A 5,129-nucleotide genomic window follows, 5' to 3' on the forward strand; every position below is an offset into this window, starting at 1 on the left:
TTCGATGAGCTCATCTGCATTGCCCAACCACATGGGCACTAGAGACCAAATAAAATGTGATGTGCAGAAGAACGAACTTCAAAACACATATAACAAAAGTTTCAGCATGTTTTGTATACATTCAACAATCTTTCATAGTTGACAGATACAACTTTTTTTTGCTTTTAATGTAACAGCAACATGACTTCTGAAGTAATTAAAATCTACTTTATAGATTACCTGTATTCAAAGGGTCACTTCAAAAATTAGCATGCTAGCGCCATACGCATCTAAACAATCACGCTCCATCTCACCAACACTCTGGTCCATGGAAAAACCATCATTTATGACGAGAAACAAGATTTTCAACATGACAAAGTACAAAGCTTTATAGTCATTTGACTGTGGCACTATTGCTTCGCCCTGCAGTAGGTTGCCTGGTCAATGAAACTCGCCGTCCACTAGCTTGCGCATGCATATTGTGAAATACCTGGAGAATTCATTTATATGCATCTACTTGCAGAGCTATATAAGAAAGAATACGAATAAAATCTCCCAAGCAACCTCAGATGACATTAATGTAGCATATTATCTTGAATAAACGCAGAGACAAAGGCACGAGAAATTGCTAAAGATTTCTGTATAGTCTAAAATTTGAACAAGCTTAGCTCACGCTAGCTAAAAACCTACAAAGTATTTACTATGCCAATGTAGTGTTGTGTTCTCACCAAGTTGCACTAGAGCGTCGCTATAAAGACAGGCTGCACCATAGAGCACAAAATCAAGATGATGTGTGAAGACAATGGGAAAAAATGCCATTGCACAACTCCAAATACATGCCAGCTCACCAAAAGGAGAGAAATTTAGCACACAAAATTTAAAAGTTCTATATATGTCGCACTATATCAAAGTTTTTTTTTGCGGGTACATCAAAGTTAAAATGTGATTATTTATGAACAGTTACTACTAGTCAGCGGGACTATTCTAATGTACACTATTTCTTGTTATTGCATCATACTTTGTTACAAACACAACTTTCATACTACGTACTCCCTCCATTCTAAATTAGATGCCATAGATTTTTCTAGATTCACATATATCTACACACTAACAGTCTAGATACATGCGTATCTAGACAAATTTACATCAACATATTTGGACCAGAGGGAGTACTTGATATGCATATTTTGTAACATATATAGTTGTAACAACATGACAATCCTAACATGATATTTCAGAAGACCATGCGTGAGATAGTTAGATCCACAGGAGGGATGCATCACGGGTCAAGTTATCGACCAATAAAAACAATAATATCAAATGATACAGACCTTGCTACATCTAATTAATCGAACGATTTAACTGCTAATTACCTCATGTTATCACATTGATATTTTAGTAAAATATGTTTTAACGTATTTATCAAGATATTATTAAAACCTATTCCAATAGTAAAAGTTCAGGATCTCTACCTTCTGTAAACTAGAACGTCTCATCTAACTAATGCAAACTATATTTTTATTATCGTCGATTAAATACAATAACTCACCTAAACAATTAATAGTTAGTACTCCCTCTGTCCTATAGATACATCCGTATCTAGACAAAGTTGAGAAGTTCTTTTAGGAACGGAGCGAGTAGAAAACATAATATCTGCAAGCAGAAAAGGAACAAAACAAACAAACTATGTCTATCATGTGCTTCAGTTTTACGTACTAGCTTGGCCCCATGAAGATATACTCCCGGCCTTTATTCCAGTTTAGTCTGCGTCTAAGCCAAAGTGGGAGTACCAAGGAGAGCAACCAAAGAGCACGTTCACGCAGTTGGTGGACGAGTTTACCCCTAAGCTAAAAGTTGTTGCATTGAATAATTTGCCTGCACAACTAGTACTCCTGCGTGCACAACTAGTACTCCTTCCTGCTGACACTATGGTTGGCCATGCCTGGCTTGTTGTATTGGCCCAGCTACTTGCCGACGCTCATGACCATCTTTCCATGGTGGTCGAGTTGCTTTCCGATGCCCAGAACCAGTTCATTGTCACGCCATGCACCTTTCGTCAGTTCCGCTGCACGCTGCCCCATGGCAGCAAGATCATGCACACTACTCGTCACTTTGGCTGGCCGCGTATTTATTCCTGGCACAACCGTCACACTCCTCGTTGGCAAGGCTTGACATAGACTGATACATGGCGTAGAACACAAGCACCTCCTCCCAGTCTCTGGCCGGACTCATATCCATCCCCTGCACAATGGTCCATGGTGCAAACCATCACGCTCCTCCTCACCATGGTTGGCCGCGCACCAATCCATCACACAGCCATCCGTGTGCTCCTCATCGCCTTGTCTGACCACGCACTCCACTCTGTCCTCGTTCCGCTCCCCTTCCCCTTAAGGTTGCTGACTCTAGAGGGGTAATTTCAGAAACTGTGGCTCCAGGACACCATCGCATAGAGTAATATAAAAAATCGGTAAAAGGTAGTGTGCATAGTAATTTGGAACAAAGGGGGTATGAATCTAGAGAATAGAGGGGTAACAATAAGCTCACAAGAAACTGAAAGGGCTAGACGGGTGTTTCCCATGCAAATATAGAGTTCATCGGATATAGTGACTTGATATAAGAAACACACCTGAGTAGAGTAAATCGTTTCCATGATAGCTAAGGCCGTGCTTGATAAGACTAGAGCTAGTATGAAAACAAAACAATGTTAAGGAATGATCATGAACTTGTCAAGAAGAAGTATTCCTGAAAAAATGCTTTTACCTCATGTCTTTAACTTTATCAGAATTACCACTTGGTTCACCAAATGAATTACCAGCTTTTTTCCCCAGGAAGCTCGAGCATTTTTCCTATTGCCATACGACTAATGAACAAAACAAGTCATACTCCCTTTGTTCCACAAAACAGCTGAATAATATTGCGAACAATATCAATCGATCCGAACCTAATCATGTAATGCATCTTAAACATTGACATAACCAGTATATAAACAACTAAGACAGTATATATGAAATAGAGGATTGGAACAATTATAGACATGTTGATCTTCTAGCAAAATAACTCACGAGATCCAGATTTAAGAGCAACAAAATCTTGTAGGGTCGGTATCTTCAAGTTTTTCTCAAATACGCATTTAGACGCGTGGTTATGTATTATAGACAAAAGATAGCATCATGTCTACCAGTAAGAACACACAAATCATGAAATTTTGAAACACTTGACAAAAGAAAAGTCAATTTTAAGTATTTAATATATCTGAGTTAAATAAGACATGAATAGAACATGGAAAACTAAATGGATCCGGTTACAGTGATAGAAGTAATACCTAACATATCAATTTAAAAGAATCAACAAAAATAGGAAACATATATACAAAATAACAATTCTACATAATATGATGACCATTATGGAGAAAATTGGCACACGTAATTTTTCTAACAAAATGAAAGACTAGTATTTCTTTAATTTACCATAATGCATAAAAAGAAATGATAAATGCATTAACCATAGACAATAAGACACTGCATGTTTAAAATCATATATTTCCTATGCTACCATGGGAACAATCTTCCGTCAATGCAATTCCAATCCATACTCCGTCCTAGGACAACAACGGGAAGCATAGAAGCAAAATGAACCAATATAGAAGGTGTTGCGTTCTTCTCACCATTCATGATCCCTGGAAGAAGGCCGCAGAAGAACATGAAACAACCTTAGACAACTCAGTTTGGTCGTCGCAGAAAAAAGAAGTCTACGTGCAAAATTGATCCATATAGCAGGTATTGAACCGGATGATGTGAATACACCTAGAATTAAAAGGGATATATGTCAGGTATGACCTTACTAAAATACTAATGTTGCACTGAACAAGGATAAAAAGCTGCCATAGCTAGAGAGAAATGATCAAACTGACCAATTCTACTTCAAAATCTCTGCCTCTAGATCATGCATGTGCCGTGCATGAACTTGAGCTAGAGAGAAAAGCAGGAGGTAATAGGGAACCAAAGGCATCACCTCAAGATCAGCATTGCAATCATTAAGAATGGCAGCAACATGTTTCTTCATTTTAACCAACACAGTTGCTCATATAAAAAACAAGAATGTTAATATCAGCTGAGTTAGTTGTTGTGGGGGTACACACGGTTGTGCTCTCTTTGTATAGCAGAATAAGGAACGCATTTGTTGTGCGAGCCGCCTACGTATCGTACCTCTAGTACCGTACATGGTTGTTGAGGTTCATCATGTCCGCCTTGGCCATCCCTGCCAAGCAACACCGGAAGATTAGAAAACAAAATGGATCTGGTCCGAACTAGTTAGATAGTGCAGAGGGGAACAAAGATTACCTTGAGAGACATGGCTTCCATGGCAAGGCCCTTATTTCCTAGGATGTGTCGCGGCTCTCCTCTATCAAGTACTTGACCCAAGGATATCCCATCTGCCAAAGAAAACCACCACTTTTTTGACCAATTTAGTTTCACTTGGATCTGAAGAACATAAGGGGTAGGTCAAAGAACAATTTCGGACTAGACAGAGGCAAGCTAATTTATGACTAGACTATCATGAGAAGCTGGACTAGAGCACACCAGAATATGAAAAACACCATCTTGGAGTGGTGGTTGGAAGCAAGTGAGGTACCTTTTGCGGGGTGTCGTGGTGGTCGGGACCCATGATGTCCATATCATCTTCCTTCTCACGACGAGAGCCAGACCAGGTCACACCAGACCGAATGGCCCATAGCCATTGATCTACACACAAATACATAAGGAAATTGTCGATTTAACTTATAAGAGACAATACGACAGAGATAAAGTACAAAAAACATGCTTCTAAAAAATGACATATATTCAACTTACATAGTTATACCACAACAGATAGTTAAATACAAAATGAATTGATTACGAAAATGTTTAACAATTGAGGATAACTTACATTGGTGTACTAGCAAAGCTGCTTAATTAATCAATTAATAGCTATTTATCAGGAAAAATTCGGCATGACGAGGCTGCTTAATTGGACATTAAGATCACAATAGAAAATAATGAACAATAATATGAAATAAACTCATGGGATATTCAACTATGCAACTCGATCAGATCAGAAATGCAAAGCAAACAATTACAACACTCTTACGGTCCGCTAGCCTCTTTGGAGTA

The 5,129-nt window shown here is 38.6% G+C and overlaps 1 long non-coding RNA gene across 2 annotated transcripts; it reads right to left on the bottom strand.

The window, feature by feature from the left end:
- Window positions 1–219: 219 nt before the first annotated feature.
- On the bottom strand, window positions 220–3,732 carry LOC124676143. 2 transcript variants are annotated; one of them, XR_006993540.1, is made up of 4 exons: window positions 3,644–3,732; window positions 2,740–2,839; window positions 2,606–2,661; window positions 220–300 (listed from the first exon to the last, which is right to left on the bottom strand). It is a non-coding gene; the product is annotated as an uncharacterized LOC124676143 (long non-coding RNA). The 2 variants fall into 2 exon arrangements; XR_006993539.1 differs by lacking the exon at window positions 220–300 and having other exon boundaries at window positions 2,475–2,661.
- Window positions 3,733–5,129: the final 1,397 nt, after the last annotated feature.

This window comes from Lolium rigidum, chromosome 7 (genome assembly GCF_022539505.1).
Source record: "Lolium rigidum isolate FL_2022 chromosome 7, APGP_CSIRO_Lrig_0.1, whole genome shotgun sequence".
In the NCBI taxonomy this organism is placed as follows: Eukaryota; Viridiplantae; Streptophyta; class Magnoliopsida; order Poales; family Poaceae; genus Lolium; species Lolium rigidum.